Source organism: Nipponia nippon, unplaced genomic scaffold (assembly GCF_047370975.1).
Source record: "Nipponia nippon isolate SJK-2023a ecotype South Korea unplaced genomic scaffold, ASM4737097v1 scaffold_1, whole genome shotgun sequence".
NCBI classification, from domain to species: Eukaryota; Metazoa; Chordata; class Aves; order Pelecaniformes; family Threskiornithidae; genus Nipponia; species Nipponia nippon.
The window spans coordinates 156,182,546-156,200,077 of record NW_028262290.1 but is presented as its reverse complement, the minus strand read 5'-3'; the positions used below and the strand labels follow the sequence as shown (position 1 = coordinate 156,200,077).

General features: G+C 41.3%; 1 protein-coding gene across 7 annotated transcripts in view; it reads left to right on the top strand.

Moving 5' to 3' along the window:
• Positions 1–1,026: 1,026 nt before the first annotated feature.
• The window catches only part of ZMYND11 (zinc finger MYND-type containing 11), a 113,619-nt gene continuing 97,113 nt past the window's right edge, over positions 1,027–17,532 (top strand). For 5 of the 7 annotated variants that reach the window (XM_087729834.1, XM_087729855.1, XM_087729825.1 and 2 more), the window contains exon 1: positions 1,027–1,241. The gene's annotated coding sequence lies outside the window, so the exon portion shown is untranslated. Of the gene's footprint in view, positions 1,242–2,313; positions 2,470–17,532 lie in introns of those variants that run through there. The other 2 variants (XM_087729808.1, XM_087729816.1) reach the window with 2 other exon arrangements.

Sequence of the window (17,532 nt, the reverse complement as noted above, 5' to 3'; positions counted from 1 at the left end):
TTTGGTATCTGCCCAACCCCTTAAGCACCCTTTGAAAGCAGATTACCAGCACTTACTTTCCTATCTATTTATTTTAGATAACATAAAATTTTCTTTGATATTTAAATACATAATAAAGTAAAGCTTTATCACTGCCGTGCAACAAACTTATTTGCATTTTATTTTTTAAAACAGGATGTAAAGTCCAGATGCAGAAGTCTCAAACAAAGTGTGGTTTTAGACACTACTAGAAATCTTATTTACTAAACACACTGGAGAAACTTTCACTGTTCAGTGTGCAAACTCTGTTACATCTTTGACTGACCAGGCACAATGAATGGATCTTTTTGATCGTTAGCAGTCCAAAACTATTTTAGTAATACTAATGACTACTCATATGAATAAAACTATTTGCATGCATAAATGCTTATAGAACTAAGCTTACAGTGTATTTTAATAAAGTATGTCACATTTCTGGTCAAGATTAATTAATTGTGCAGTATGTTACTTTTCCATTAAATAATTCCTGAAGTATTTCAGAAACTTTAGAATGTATTTGCTTTGACATTTATTAGTAAGAATATTTATCTCACAGTCCATATAGAAACAGTATAAAATGTATGTTTTCATGCTACTTACATATATATATGGGCCTATAAATGCATATAATTCATATTACTATATATCTTCCAATCCTGCAATTAAAGTGTGCATCTACAGCTCGCAACATATAGCCAGCTCTGAGACAGACCACTGATTCTGTATGTTTTACTTTCTGTTGCTCAAGGTGAGAATCCACTTTTGAAAACGTTATCCGGAATTTCGCCAAGTTGGACTTCATGGTAGGAGGAAATTCCCTGTATCAGGGCCAGATAAGCGGCATATTTTTCCTCTGCAATAAGACAGGGTCTAGACCTAAGAGTATCATAAAATACATATATAATAAATAGTTAAAGATCCATTTCAAATGTATTATTAAAAAAAATAATAAAAGAAACAAACAGCAACTCCAGCAGACACCACTAGAGTTCTCCTTCTCCCAAATATCCCTAGCACCATCCTAAACCCTGTTTACCCCAGAAACCTGAACTGTGGACAGACAGAAGAGGAGAGAGAGAGAGAAAATTCAGACACAATAAAACTCTGAGGGGAAAAATATGTGGAAGGAGGAGGCAGCAGCGGCCTGGGGAAGGGATTGAAAAGTTTCCCCTGGCTTAACTTCTCCCCCCCTGCAGCAGCAGAAGCAGCGGCAGCAGCACAAGGTGAGAGAGACTTTTAAGTCTGGGGAGGAGGGGGGTGTGTGCGGGAGGGGGGGTGAATTTACAGCCCTGTGGATATTTCTGTGTCTGCCTCCCTGGCTTTGGGGTGCGAGAGACGCCGTGTCTCATGCTGGGTGGATTTTTTTTTAATATGATGGAGGATTATAAACATGGCGCCTTAAAAAAACTACAAAATCATGTACACACCGTTCCAAGGAGATGGGGGAGAGGGGCCAGGGGAAGGGCTGGGCACCAGGGGAGGGGGCAATCCTGCCCCGCGGGGTGCCATATGGGGAGGGGGGAGCAATTATACTTAATAATAAAATGTGTGGGGCTGCGGGGGTGGGGGGGAGATGGAAGGCGGGATTTTTTTATTATTATTTCATTTTTCGGAGTGGGCAGGATTATCTGGCAGCCCGCTTGGAAATCGAGGAGAAGGGGACGGCGGCGGAGCGCGTGTGATTATTAACGGCGATTATTTTTGTCCCCACACCTTCCCCGGTCGGATTTCGGCGGGGAGGCGGCGGCGGGCCCCCCGCGCCCCCGTGCCGAGTTGCAGTCAGCCCGGGGTCGGGGCGGGAGGAGATGGAGTGGGGAGCGGGGCGCAGAAGAGAATCGCTGCCTTCAACGCCCCGCGCGGGCCTGCAGGGAGCGGGGGAGCCGGGGACTCGCGTGAGAGGCGAGGCCGAGCGGGGTGTGGCGCAGCCCGGCCTCAGCCCCGTCCCGTCCCCCCCCCCCCCCCCGCCCCAGCCCCGTTCTTTTCCCACACGCGGGGCGACCGCTTTGCTCCCCACTCCCCCCTACTTCCCTTCCTCTCACACACCCCCGCCGCCCCCGCATTTCCTCGCTGGGGTGGGGGATGTCTGCTTGGAGGACGGGTCTTGGCCTGAGTAATGGCAGCTGCTCGACAGCGCCGAGTCTCCACGGGAGAGAGACGGCGGGCCCCCGCAGGCCGGCCGCGGCGGGAGAGGGGCCATAGCTCCGCTTCCCCGCGGGGGGGCAGGGGAGGGGACGGGGAAAGGGGTGAACTTGGAGCCCCAGCTCTCCTCCCCCCGGGCGGCTGCGGGCGGGCTGCGCCACCCCCGCGGCGGGGACGGCCTTATCGCTCGGTTCTGCTGAGAGGGCAGGCGGCGGACGGGGGCCCCTGGCTTCCCGGATCGCCCAGCTGGCGGAGCGCCTCGTTCCCCGGCATGGCCCCGGGGGCTTCCTTGCCTTCCCCATCTGCTCCAGGGTAGGGCGCGGGGGGAAAAAGGGGCCGATTTCTCCGCTCTCCTCCTCCGGCTCCCCCTGCGGCGGGCGAGAGGCGTGCGGGGAGCGCCGCTGCCTGCGGGCCGGGGCCCTCCCGGAGCCCCGCGGGAGTCGGCGGTGGGATTTCGGGAGAATACGAACTACTGAAGGGCTTGCTTTTGGTGGTTTGGGGGGTTTTGTGTGTGTGTGTGTCCCCGAAACCGTGTCTCCAAATAACTCCCCTCGCTTCACTCTGTGAGGTGTTTTCCTTCTTCCCCTACCTCAGGGGCTGTCCAGAGGCCTATCTGCCTCCTCTTTTATGGGGAAAGGATGCGAGTGCAGGTGTGGGGTTTCCTATGGTACGGATGATGGGGAGCTTCAACACGCTTTCCTGGCCTTCCGTGCATTTCAGAGAACAGTCCCCCTGTAAAATAGTGGCGTTAAGGACTTGGGAAACTTTGTGTGTGTTTTGGGGCTTATCCTGAAAACAGCAGACTTTGTCTGGGAATTTGTTTTTTGTCTTCTGTGGACATGGAAAACAGAACTTTACAAAGGCTAGAGCTGGGGTGGCTTGAGAAGAGGAAAACGGGTGAAAAACTATTTAATTTGGTGCTTGTTAGTTTTATAATTGTATAATTTGGCCTTTTAACACCCTGGAATCATCTGCCATGGCCTCTGTATTGTAGGAGTACTTGTACTCTTGAGAAGATCTTACTGCAGTGGAAAGGACCAAAAGTAGGAAATGCTTTCTTGTCCTAGATATGCTGATTTTTTTTTTTTTTTTGCACTTCTGTTGCTATTCTTTGTAGGAAATTGTTTAATTCTTTAGGGGTGATCATTGAGACAGGTGTTAGGAAGGGGGAAGAGTGGGAGTGGAAATGCTGGTTTGTGGTTCAGGTTGCAGTCCCTTGGGTTTTTCTAGTCCCTCATCCTTCAGCGTGAAGGACCTGTGTGGCATCTTTCCACATTTTTTTTTTTTTTTATGTTGTTATCAACCATTCTGAGCGCGTTACAGAAAGTCTTTAGGGAAGTAGACCATTTGCTGACTGCTTTTTTGTATAAAAGTGGAAGTACCCGCAAAATAATTCCCAGCATGAATTTATGTTCAATGCCAGCTTTTCCATTCCTAAACAAACCCCCTCCGCTTTGACCAGATATCTGTATGGAGAAGGGAATGGTTCATGGGCTAGGTAGTACAACAGAGAGCACTTTTATCTTTCTGATGGCGAGTTTGGTTTTGATGAATGGGAACAAAAGTTTCTGTGTTGATGACTTTTTGTTGATTGTGCTATGGATGGTGGTCTCTGCCATCAAGAAGAGGCATCTGCAACTGATATTCGGTATCGGGTTCAGCACCAAAGGACTGAGTGAGAAAAGTGACTCTTCTGCACCATCTCATGAGCTGGATAGTGTGATGGAAATTACCTGGTGATGAAGTCACGATGTAGTCAAGATGTAACGGGAGTTGTGAGTGTGTGGACGTTGGGTGGGGGGTCTTAAGACTTTGGTGGTGTGCTAGAAGATGCTCTTCTTCCACAGTTTGGAGCTTTATAGCACTAATTTAACAGGGAAGTGCCTTCCATACCAGTTAAACCGGTGTATTTTTTTTTTTTTAATCTAAGCAAGCACTTATAGCTATTATTTTTAAATATAAGTGTAAAAAAAAAAATTGAGTTTGTTCACCACGAACTAAGATTCTTAGTTGTTTGTCTTAGTTGTTACATATTGTGAGCGAGAGCAGTTCTTCTTTTCATGAAAAATTGAACACTACAGAAGTAACAAGAATTCCATTACTGTAACTGCTGTGCGTGCTATATGGGACTGCGATGTCGTTTGCTGTAATCTGGTGCTGTGTGTCCATACTATTTGTAGGTAGTAGGCGGTCTGTATGCAGCTAGTGTCCAGGTTGCCTGGGCGTCCCGCCTGCCCTTGTAGCAGAGAGTAGAAGGGACTGTTGAGGGAAGTCTTGAGGCTTCCCCAGGGGAAGAGCCTGGATCATCTTTTCAGCCTAACATCATCTCAAGAGCAAATGAGATGGTAAAAGTTTGTGAAGTGTGCTTGGTGTTTCCATCTTGCAGGTAAACATAACCTGCTGGGTGCTGTTAGTGATGTGGTGCTCCTGGAGAAGAAAACAATGTGGATGGACAATGAATTTGGCCTCAAACTCACCTTGAAGTGGCTTAGGCTACATCTAGGCTGTTGTGCATTTCTGTCAGTGAAACGCTGCTTGGGGACCACTGAACTGTGCTAGCTGCAATCTCTGAATTAGGATGAAATACTTGAAATAGATAAAAGACAACATTTGAAGATGGTTTCTCAATTTTAAGTATCTAAACCTCTCCATAAATGTCTGCATTGTCTAGTTTGTTAGAATTAGATCTCATTCTAGTATGTTAGAATTGTGTCTCATTACACACAATTTGAGAATCAGGAGAAATTTTGGAATTAGGAGACTTGTTTTGGAATTGAGTACCCAACTTCAGACAACTAAAGTTCACAAATCTTGGACATACCTGTAACTAGTTTTCATAGTTACTGCCTTCCACAGTTTTCTAGAGCATTTAGCTCTGGAAGTGTGTAAGGACTTCAGGCAGTGAATCTGTCCCGGATAAAAGTACTGAAAGAGGGACAGGATGGTGATGAAGATGTGTTTGGTAAACTTTCTGATTTTCTTCTTGAATTGGTTGAAGGCTTTTTAGTTAGCCCCAGAGTGGCATAAGTGTCAGTACAGTAAGTTTTTTATACATGATGTAGGTTGTTACGAATGCTAAATCAAACTATAAACAAAATTAACCTATGCAAAGTATGTGTGGCTCACACCAGTGATGAACTTGGTTCATAAAATGCTGAGTTGTTTAAAATTACTGGCCAGATGTGTATGAGATAAAGTAGATGGTTTTTATTTTTTGCAAGAGTTAGATCAGAATTGTTGGAGCAATTCTTTTTCCCATGTCTATCCAGTAAATATATACATTTCTTTTGAATTCTGACCACTGATTTTATTAATTGGGGTGGTTTTCCTTCCGTGGAATACAGCTGTCTTTAGCCATCCTTCTTGCACTGATTGTTTAGGAGCTAATGTCGGATCATGTTCTTTATCTGCAGGGTTTTTTGTGTTGGTTTTTGTTGGGTTTTTTTTAGTCTCAGGATGTGATGAACACTCCCATAGTACTTGCGTAATACTTGGAGCGTGGTGCCCTTGGTAGCTGGGCAGTGCAACATATGTCATCTTTTATATAGCTCATACATTTTAGTCTGTCAGTGTCGCTTGTGCTAAATGTTGTGAACAAAGATTGCTCTTGTCAGGTTCTGGATGATTTTTGATCAGTTGAATGTAAATTTAGCTCATAATTGGGTTATTGTTCTAAGGTTTAATCTGCCAGTCGGGAGAATATAGCCTGCAAAATAGGTAGTTTATAAGATGAGGTAATGATTCCATTTTGCAGGAATTTCTTAATAAGTTAACTCCTACATTCCTAAAACAAGTCTTCAGTAATTTTCAGTGCAGTATAAAGATGCAAATTCATCAGTGGTGAAAGAGTATCTTGTCACCTATACAAAATGCAATACAAGTGTGGAAAACTTTTTCTTGAAATAAAGCTCAAATTTGTCTTTAAATGGTGGAAAATAACAGTTCTCCAAAAAAACCTTCATTCCTGGATGTAGCGGAGGTAACTGGAAGTAGATTGATGGGCACCAGAGTGGCTGTGTGCAGTATAATAAACACTGTGGCCTCCAGCCTGAACGGGTGAGCTCCTGTGGCACAGGCAGCTCTCTGATTTCAGAGGCCTCTCTGCATGCATCTCCCTGCAACATCAGGGCTGGGTCAAGCTGATTTTTTTTCCCTATTTTCAATACTAGTCTTTAAACATAGTGTTATCATCTCCTTAAAGCAATGTCTGCCATCAAGTTAATTGAGCAAGTCTGAACTCTGTCTGATTATTTATCTATTTTTAACTAAGCTGTGAATATTGAATTATATGAAGAATTTTTTTTAGGGGTAGCAAAACTAGACAAATAACTGCATAATGGATTTTTAGCATTGTTTTTGTTTCAAAAGGGTAAATAAGCTATTTGTTCCAACTATACTGTTTCATTGAGTGTCTGAAGTCATGCTAGCACACACAGTTGTCTTGAAATGCTTTTTGATGTAAGATGGCTGCAATCAATTTCTTTAAATACACAAGTTATTAAAAGGTGAACTAACTTGAATCATTAGCTATGCTAGAGGCTGTTTTTTCCCTTATTTTTTAGTAAGATTTCATTCATATTTTTTATGTGTCTCTTCTGTTTTTTTCTCCCTGAGGCGAACAGGGTCTTTTAGTCTTGTGGGCAGATGACAGCAGGCACACTGGTGAAGCACTGTGACATGTCCATGAACCCAAGTTAAAGCTCATGGCGTTTAATTTTAGGTCAGCCAGCTTTGGTAATATCCTATCAGAGCCTGATCCTATAGCTGTGCTATGTAGATAAATCCAAAGTCTAGTTATTGAGAGTTTTGTGTACAAAAAGACTGGTTTTGATTTTCTTCCAATCCCTCATTTTCCACTTCACTAAAGTGCAGAAGTTTCTGCTATGAAAGTACAGAGACATGTAATTTGAGTTTGAAGTACGTTATTGGTTACAATAGCAGGACCATAATATTTGTAATTTCAAAATTACAAAAATATTAAAAAAATCTAAGCAAGACATTGTTGCTGGTGTACCAACCGTCAGAGTATCTTTGCATATACCTTTACACTATATTCAGTGTTAAATTCCAGGATTAAATAACTGCAGAATAAAACATTGTGAATTAATGATTATGACTCTTTATACAACTCTCAATTGTAGTATGATATAAAACTAATTCTTAACAAATAATTTTAGCACCGGAGACAGTGAAATCTGAAGTGCTAAAATCCACTTATTGGTTAAAAAATGAAGTCAAGCATACCTACAAAAATACCAGTAATGTCCCATTCACCCTTTCTGTGGAAATTGCATTTTTTCACATGCAAAGAACTGGTCTCACTGTGTTAATTCATTTTTGTCTGTAATAGGATACTATTGATTTGAGATCTAGTAATTTAAAAAGAAGAAGAGTTAAACATATTGCTGTTTACCTCTCATTTCTCCTGTGCTTCATTTCCTTTTTCTTTGTTAGTATGTTAAAAATAAACATGAAACCAACTTGCCTTGTATTCAAACATATGATCGTAATGCAGCTAACAACTAATGTTTTGGTTACAGGCTCTAGGAGCCTGCTGGTAGGTGTAGTACTCAAAAGCAGCGTTTTGGAAAGCGGGTACTTGTACTTTGATCTCGTGCACTTGCAGCACGGCGTTATTATCTGGTCTTTTAAAGATAGGTGGATGGGAGTCGCATGCAGTGACTCATGGGATATGGTACTTAGTTCACTAATTTTAGCAGAGCGATTCTTATCTTCCAGCGTTAGGTTTTATTGGAACCTTTTGGAAAAGCAATGAAGTGAAACAAAATGGGGTTGAGAGAAAACGATTAGCAGAATCCCAAAGTATCTAGAAATAATATACAGTGAAAAATAAATTAAAAGGATGTAAGATATGTTTATTGCTCAACAAATCTTTGATGAGATCTGAGAGACAAGAGAGCTTTATCTTTCTTAGCACGCTATCATCATTTTCTGTTAAGTCTCACACAGCATTTATGCGTTCAGTAAGAGAGGATCTCACACTACAGATACCTGTTTACAATTACAGATGTTTTGCAAGTCAGAAACCAAGTAACAGCAGTGACTGTGCCTTATTACTATTTTCTTGGTGTCATTGCCAGTAAAATGAAACTTCTGAAGAGGAGATAGTCTGTGCCTTGCTGTGTAACAGTGCACTGCGTGCACTCACATGCGCAAATTAAAGTGGAAATTTTACCTCAAAATGGTGGGTTTTTTGTTTCTCCAGTTTTCCTTTTGTTGGTTGTTAAGTTTGAGATCAGTATCTTCTGAACCATCGTTGACTCTGGGGACAAGCTTAACTCGGTGTTTATGCATAATCCCCTCTCCCTAACCAATTGCTTAAGATTCAGGGTCAAAATTGTGCAAAATCAAAACAAAAGAATTGCTATTTCATAAAATGTAATCACAGGCCACTGATTGTTCACTGATGAAAATTGGTGATGTTCACTGCAGAAAATTCATTGTTACCAATAGATTAATATTAATATAGAGACCTTGATCATATAAGCACTTGTTTCCCAGAGGCATAAAAATGCATAGGCCTTGGAGCATACTGATGAATCAAGTTTATTTTCATAAAATATTTTTTAAAATGAAAACTTCATGTACAACTCCAGTATTCAAGGCAGAACACAGTTACAATTTGTTTTGCCTATATAATTTTATGTAATGTTATATTTTTTATTCTTCTACTGGAGTATGCAATGTTACGTAGGTATTTTTCATGCCTTTTGAATATCAACAGTATGACTATTGTTATTTTAAAAAGACTTTTCCACACACTAAATTTTACATTGATGATTGTTCCCGTTGAACTTAAGGCACTTTTCCTGCATGTGCATTAGTCTTTGAAGGAATTTACAGTATCTATGAAAAACACAGAGGAAACATGGCTAACATTTTTCTATTAGTGACTTTTAACATTTTCTGTATATTTTAAAGCCTGTATGTTATAGAAAGACATAATTATAAATAAACTGGTAAAAGAAGAAATATAAGGATTCTCAGTGGAAAAGATGATACCATAATGAGAAGAAAGGTTTATTTTTACGTGAGGAAAGACAGGAAACAGATATGACAGGAAACTGAGTATTTTAACCTAGTTTCAAAATTATGGAAATCATGCATGTGAAAGCAAGTTTAATAATCACATGATTTTTTTTTTTTCTATCACAGAACATAAATTAAAAACCTGCAAATTCTGAAAGTTCTTGACTCATCCTGTTTGTTAGCTGTTACCTGTGAAATCTGGACAATCCTTTTTGCTCCGTGCAATGAGTAGTTCAGAAAGAGTAATGTTCTCCTCGCCTTGTGCTTCTGTTCTTTCTTTGTTATGCAGTTCAGAAATCTCAGAAAACTTTTTTTCCTTTCTATGTTGATTAAAAGCACAGAATTGTTATTAGTTGTTTTCACAGGAACCAGACTGGCACCATTTTTAGCTTCATATAAGCACAGTTGAGACTTCACGATGTTCCTAAGAACTGACTGCATGAGCCTTTTCTCAAGAAGCTGGATGTTTCGGTGTCGGTCATCATGTGCAAGCTGACATTTGAAGATAATATGGCACACTGAATAATTTGGCATTGACACAAACATTTTCTCAATAAAAAAAGGAGAATTTTACATTATTTTCACCAATCAAAATAGCTTTCTGAAAACTTCTCCTGATCTTGGTAAAACGTGGGGAAGAGTAAGAAGGGATGTACACTTTGCTTATTGGTAACTCACAGTGTCTGACCTCTTACCAGTCTGACTAGAATGTAATGTCATGTTGTTTAAAAGCTGCCCTAAGTATTAAAACTTTGTTTGTTTCCTTGTTAAAAAAAAAAAAAAAATTGCTTTATTTCACTGACATATCTTTTTGAAGGAGAGTTCTGATGCATACCTGGAAGCATTTCAGACTGACAGCGTTGGAAAGCAAGAAACATGGACGCTTTCAATCTGTAATTGCATCTTTCAGTTTTTTTAGCTTTGTCGTCTCCTTCTTCTTCTTACGCTGACCTGGAGTAAATAGACTGACAGGAAATATTTGTTGTAAGAAAGATTCTTCCTTTTCCTGTGCACTTTGCACGCTGCTGGCTCCCAGAAGGCTTTTTTATAAAACCTCCTAATTGGAAGCATACCCCTCACTTCTCTCTGATTCCAAATGTGAGATGTCCTCTTGTTATTCAACTTGTACCTTTTAGGAAATATGGATTATCGTGAAGTGCCTTCAGGTGCCAGTTTTGTTAGGTTTTCTAATCCATGCTGACATTCTTTTTCTCAATAGTTTTAAAAAGTTTTATAAAAATAACCCATTTACAAATCATCCAAGTATAAGCCTCACTTGTAGCACTAACTTGTGAAGACATGTAGCTTTCAATAGAATGGAATGATTTTTGTCCCTTTGTGGTGGGTTGACCCTGGCTGGATGCCAGGTGCCCACCAAAGCTGCTTTATCGCTCCCTTCCTCAGCTGGACAGGGGAGAGAAAATACAATGAAAGACTCGTGGGTCGAGATAAGGACAGGGAGAGATCACTCACCAATTACCGTCACGGGCTAAAACAGACTTAAGTTGAGGAAATTAGTTTAATTTATTGCCAATCAAATCAGAGTAGGGTAATGAGAAAATAAAAACTAAATTTTAAACCACCTTTCCCCCACCTTCTTCCCGGGCCCAACTTCACTCCCAATTTCTCTGCCTCCTCCCCCTGAGCAGCGCAGGGGGACGGGGAATGGGGGCTGCGGTCACTTCATCACACGTTGTCTCTGCCGCTCCTTCCTTCTCAGGGGAGGATGTCTCACACTCTGCCCCTGCTCCAGCGTGGGGTCCCTCCCACAGCAGGCAGTCCTCCGTGAACTGTTCCAGCGTGAGTCCTTCCCACAGGCTGCAGTTCTTCACAAGCTGCCCCAGCGTGGACCCCTTCCATGGGGAAGTCCTTCAGGAACAGACTGCTCCAGTGTGTGTCCCCCACAGGGTCACAAGCCCTGCCAGCAAACCTGCTCCAGCATGGGCTCCTCTCTCCATGGGTCCACAGGTCCTGCCAGGAGCCTGCTCCATCCAGCACAGGCTTCCCATGGGGTCACAGCCTCCCTTGGGCATCCCCCTGCTCTGGCGTGGGGTCCTCCACGGGCTGCAGGTGGATCTCTGCTCCAGCGTGGACCTCCATGGGCTGCAGGGGGACAGCCTGCCTCACCATGGTCTTCCCCAGGGGCTGGAGGGGAATCTCTGCTCCGGTGCCTGGAGCACCTCCTCCCCCTCCTTCTTCACTGACCTTGGTGTCTGCAGAGTTGTTCCTCTCACATATTCTCACTCCTCTCTTTGGCTGCAATTGTGCAGGTGTTGTTTTTTCTTTTCCCCTTCTTAAATATGTTATCCCAGAGGTGCTGCCACCATCGCTGATGGGCTTGGCCTTGGCCAGGAGCAGGTCCATCCTGGAGCTGGCTGGCATTGGCTCTGTTGGACACAGGGGACGCTTCTAGCACCTTCTCACAGAAGCCACCACTGTAGCCCCCCACTACCAAAACCTTGCCATGCAAACCCAATACACCCTTATAGTGGCACAGGAGACTTGATAAATATCAGCTGAAGGTAATTTTTGGCACAGATGCTTTGAGTACAGGTGCACCAAGGAGCCTAGAAGCAGAACGGTGTTTGCTCTGCCAAGTTAGTGGCCAAGCAGTTACAGTGTTCCCTGGGCCAGTGGGAAGGAATGGTATCCAAATTTCCGCTTGGCTCTTCTTACGTGAGAACTGCCTTTCTTGATCGAACTAGCATGTCGTGTAATCCAGAGTCTTGTCTCCAGCCATCGCCAATCTCAACTGTCTCCCACACAGATGCCAAAAATCACCCAGTTTTCTGATATAGAAAGCTATAGAATACTTCTTCCCCCGCAGTAGTTTCCAGACAATAATAATTTAGAGCTTGGTTCCTGCTTTTATGCATAAAAATTTATATTTATTCCAAAACTCCATTTTGGAATGTTGTAAATTCTCTTTACTGTAATAACTGAATAATGTTAAAATCTACTCCTTTTTTTGGGTCAAGCCTGGTCTTCTGTCCTCTCCAAATGCCTTGCAGCTTCCCACTGCAGTGCTCTTTCTCTTCTGGTGTTTACTTGAGAGCTCCTGCCTCGGTTACAGAAAAGAGCCATGTATACCTGCCTGTCCGCGCAGTATTTGGTGGAGATACGAGACCTTGAGGGGTGAGTTAATGAAAGGCCGTAGCGGTTGTCTGTTGAGTGCAAATAAGAGCCGGGAAATGCACATATGAAAGGAAGAAAGGGAGAGTTTGGCGGGAAATGCACATTAAGCAAAAGTCGAGGTGCACATGTCACAATATGCGTGAGAGAGGACCAGTGTCTTTGCTGACATAATTTGGTGCAGCATTGTTGACTTTAGTGGAGAAATACTAGTTTACACCTGCAGAAAATTTTCTCCTGAGTATCTGGGAATGAGAATATATAATGAAGTGTTTATGTATGACTGACAGAGAAAGAGAGCGTGCGAGAGCGAGAGCGCATGCACGCGTTTTCAGGCCTGATTGATTATATAAAAAAAACCCTGGAGTTGAAAGAACATTATTTTAAATTAACATTCATTATCTTCACGCGTGAGATAACAGTTCACTTTGGACCAGATCCTAGCACCATTATGTTTCTTGAGTAGAGACTGCTTTTTCCTTGAATGAGGTTATTCAGTATGAGAATGGCAAAATGTAGTCTGATCTTTGACAATAAAAATATATGGTTTAGTCACTATATATTAGAATACTACTGTATTATTTCTGTCAGAAAAACACGGATTTTTTTTTTTTTTTAATAAATGGTTACATTTTCTTGGAAATGTAAAATAGAAGGTAAGAGAAACCTTTTTTTGGATCTCTAATCTTATGCTTGGAGAAGCTTGCAGCCATTTTAATTCATGCTGCATTCATTGATCTAGCAGTTAGATTATTTAATCACACTGCAGTTAGGTCGTCTACCTATCGGACACTATTAAAGAGTTCAGTAATATACTTTGGGTTATTGGCTTCTAAATGTCACTTTTGCAAAAAAAAAAAAAAAAGAAAAAAGAAAAAAAGCAAACAAGCTATAAACATCCCAGTTAACTTATAAACAGTATAAAGGAAAACACAATGTGAATTCATGATCTTATCATTCAACTCTTTTTTTTTTCCTGTACATAATATAAATAGAAAAAAATGCACATCATAGCAAACAAAGGAAAAAAAAAATCTGATGTTGATCTTTGGCAGTTCTTTTGCTTTTAAATAGAGAGTTTTGCAACATTAAGTCATCTAATTAGGCAGCAGCTTGCTATTAAATATTTTCATAACAGACGTAGTTTGTGAGCATGAAAATGAAAGCCACGTTTTAAAATTGTAACCCCAAATAACTTTCTGAAATTAAAAAATACTCTAAAAATGGCTTATTCTTTAATTTTAAGTATAATCATGTAAAAAATGGGAAAAGTCTGTATTTTAGGTATTCAGCAGCAGTAGAAAACTAATTTCCTAGACTGTAAGCACTTCAATAGTAGAAGCCCAGTGATCTAGATATATAAAAAGGGAAATAAATGTGGCAACAGCTAATGTGTGGTAGTGAAAAGTGGAGGAAAAGATTGTTGTGATGCTCTTAAGTGGCCAGTATTTTCTGAGAGGGAACTACTCACAATGAAATAAACCTCTTCTTGGTATGCAATAGCCCAGTATCTTGTATAAAAAGAGCCGGTAAATTCTTTGGCAGTGATGCACTTGGCAGCAATGGTTTTTAAAGGGTCACCCATGCACTTTTCAGTTATTTCCCTACAGAGATGAAAAGGAAAGTTCATGCTCTTCCGAGGTATTGTTTTAGTCTGTCTGAATGCAGGTGGAACAAAAAAGTCGTGTTTCATATGAAGTTGGGAACTGTATTTCACGCTTGTTAAATGAAAGCTAAGAATCCAGAGATGCTAATTCCATCTGTCTGCATCTGGATCCCTTGGCTTATTTCTTGTGCTTTCCTGACGTACACCGAAAGCTTCGTCAAATGAGCAGTTATGATGATGTTAAGTATCTCTCAGTGTTACTGTACCTTCGTCAGAGAGACTCTAAACAGAGGAAGTGGTCAGTTGTTCATCTTATTTGCAGTGTTTTCTTAATAAGCAATTTATTCAATGGTTTCACTCTCAGACTATTTTAATAGCTCCTCTGCTTTATTATATTAGTCTATGACAATTTTGATAGAAGTTCTTGTTACACCTTCATCTGGGCGCTCTGGGATGTGATTCCTTTCTTTAAGTAACGTGCCATGATGTATATACATGAGGAGTCTGACTGCAGAGGAGGGATTTGACTGAAGGTTTTGTGAATGCCATCTCGTTGCTGAGTAAGACCTCAGTGCAGCAAGGCAGGTTAAACAGGGATCTGGTGCTTTTGCTCTCTTTCTTTTGGGAGAGCATGGAATAGGCTGCAAACTCCGATGAATGTGCTGTGTCCACGCTGTGTATTTCTTTATGAGTAACGAGGGACTTCAGTCATGGAAGGCAACTCAGCGAGGTTAAAAAAAAATGGTGCTGAAACCCAGCTGCATGGCAATGGAAAATGAGAATTGTGTGATAATAAAAGCAAAAAGTCAGTGTTAATGCAACATACTTGCAGCTTTTTTCAGACACTGAAGGTGCCTCTTGAAAAAGGTTTTGGATGGCTGAATTACAGTCTAGGAGTCGTTGAGGGAAAGGGTGTTTAGCTACAGGTGAAGCAGGCTGAAGCCCTCCTGCGCGGGAGAGTTAACAAGTGTCCATTGAGTTCAGTCCATTCTGGTGGGTGTGGTGGCCAGATGATTATCAAACAAATAAATGAAGTACAGTATTACAATGGGTATCAAACCTTTTCACGTCTACATTACTAAACTTAAAACACAAAAGAGCTCTTGACGGTTTGAAATGACAGCCCTGGTTTTAAGCATTTCTTCCAAGTTCCAGTGAATTAATGAAATTAACTGAACTGCCAAACTTGGTGGAGAGCTGCCGGTTAGCCGTTGTCGCAGGAGCCCCACATCTCGGACAGAATGTGCTGCTTTACAATCGCTTTGTCTTGAATTTAAATGACGACCTTCACTTCCCACGTCTGAGGCTACAGCGAGCTGCAATGGGAGGTAGCCCTGAGAAGGTGTTTGCTAATGAGGCTCTAGCACCCTTGACAGGTATGCTAGATAATTAAAAAGTGATAGATGGTGTACTGTGTTTGGAAATTTCATTTAAAGTATATATTTATGTAGTGATGATTTTGACTCATCCGAGCCATTTGTATGATCCGGTGGCACTTTCCACAAGAGTAAGGATGCTTGCCCTCTCGTCCTGGCCAAGCTCCAGTTTGGGTAATTACATTCTGACTACCTACATTTCTGTAAAGTTTCATCTGGATTGTGTTACTGTTGTTTATTTACATAGCAATGCATATGTACTTGGCAGTTTACAAAATAACAGCGCAGGATAGAAAAGTTACAAAAATCCCTGCTCCAAATTACATTTAGTATTTGTCCGTGAATAAATTTGTCCGTGAATATAAATATAGTGTGGTGTGATGCAGTACAGAAAAAATACAAAGTGGCACATTCAGTAATAGCATTCATAGAAGAGGTAGGTTTGCAGAAATTATGAAATAGAAGAGAAAGCGCAGCCCATGAAGTGCAAGTGTAAAAGAAGACAGCAAAGGGGTGATGGAGACAAAGGAGAGAGGTGAGAAAACTAGATAGATGTAGGAGGGATGAGAAAAGAAACACAGGCTGAGTTCAAGAATGCTTTGTAAAAGACACTCCTGCAAAAGCTGGTACACCATGGGTTAAGTTGCTGAGTAGTGTGCACTGTTAAACATATGATATATTGTGCAGCAGAAATGGATATAATTCACTGTTAGGAGAAGTAATACCTGTCTGTATTGTAGCTAGAACTCTCTATATATTTTTGCAAGGTTATTGGGCATGGATTTTACATGTGTATCAACAAGGGAGGAGGGAATCAATTTATGTGGTGGTGTGTATACCTGGCAATAGGACTTAGGCAATCACAGGTCTGCATGTGACAACCATCTGCTGGCACAGAAATGTTCCTCTTCTACATACAAAGGCACATTTTATCGTTTACCACTCAGGTCTCTCAGGATCCTGCTTAAATTACAGTAGGAAGAACTTGCTGTGTGTTACTGTAGAGCTACAGGTAGGTGAATGTCCTGGTTTCGGCTGGGATAGAGTTAATTTTCTTCCTAGTAGCTGGTATAGTGCTGTGTTTTGGATTTAGCATGAGAATAATGTTGATAACACACTGATGTTTTAGCTGTTGCTGAGCAGTGCTTACACTGGTCAAGGACTTTTCAGCTTCCCCTGCTCTGCCCGGTGCACAAGAAGCTGGGAGGGGGCACAGCCAGGGCAGCTGACCCAGACTGGCCAAAGGGCTATGCCATACCGTATGGCATCATGGCCAGTATAGAAACTGGGGGAAGCTGGCCGGGGTCAGTGACTGCTGCTCAGGGATGGGCTGAGCATCAGTCAGTGGGTGGTGAGCAATTGCATTGTGCATCACTTGCTTTGTATATTCTTTTATTATTATTATTATTATTATTATTATTATTATTATTATTATTATTATTATTATTATTATTATTATTATCTCTTGCTCTGCTCTCCTATTAAACTGTCTTTATCTCAACCCACGGGTTTTACTTTTTTTTCCCTGATTCTCTCCTCTATTCCACTGGCAGTGGGGAGGGTGACTTAGTTGCCAGCTGGGGTTAAACCACGATGGTGAAAAGAAGAACCCAAGCCACATCCAGTTGTGGAGAGCTGTTCTGTAGAAATATGAACCTTAAAGCTGCAAGCTTACTCTTAAAACTGATTGATGCTAATAATCAGTATTAATGTGGAATGGATTTCCAGAGGAGTTCAAAATAATCCAATATTAGACAATATTACATAACCATAGCAGTCTTAATATTTACAAGAACTGTCCCAGTGTTCTTCCAAAAATACTTAAGTCTGCTTAGAGATGCTTCATCCACAGCCCAGATGTACCCCATTTGACATAGATGCTAGAAGTACATGGAAAAAAGTTTTATACAGTTTCCATTTTGAAAATGCTTTCAAGAAAAATGTTTTTGAATAGTACTTGTGAGTGAAATCATACTCATCTCAAATAGATTGTTCACAAAATGAGAGTTTGGGGTTTTTTGTTTTATTTTTCTAGAAATGGAAAAAATGGTTTTGAAAGTATCTTGGAATTTGCATATTAACATTGATGTTTCTTGTTGTTAGTAGTTGTTTTTACATGACTTCATTTGCTAATAAAAGTAGTACATAATGTACTATGTACTTACTCAAAGGAGAGATTTAGGACAATGCATGTGCTTTTGAAAGTTGTGG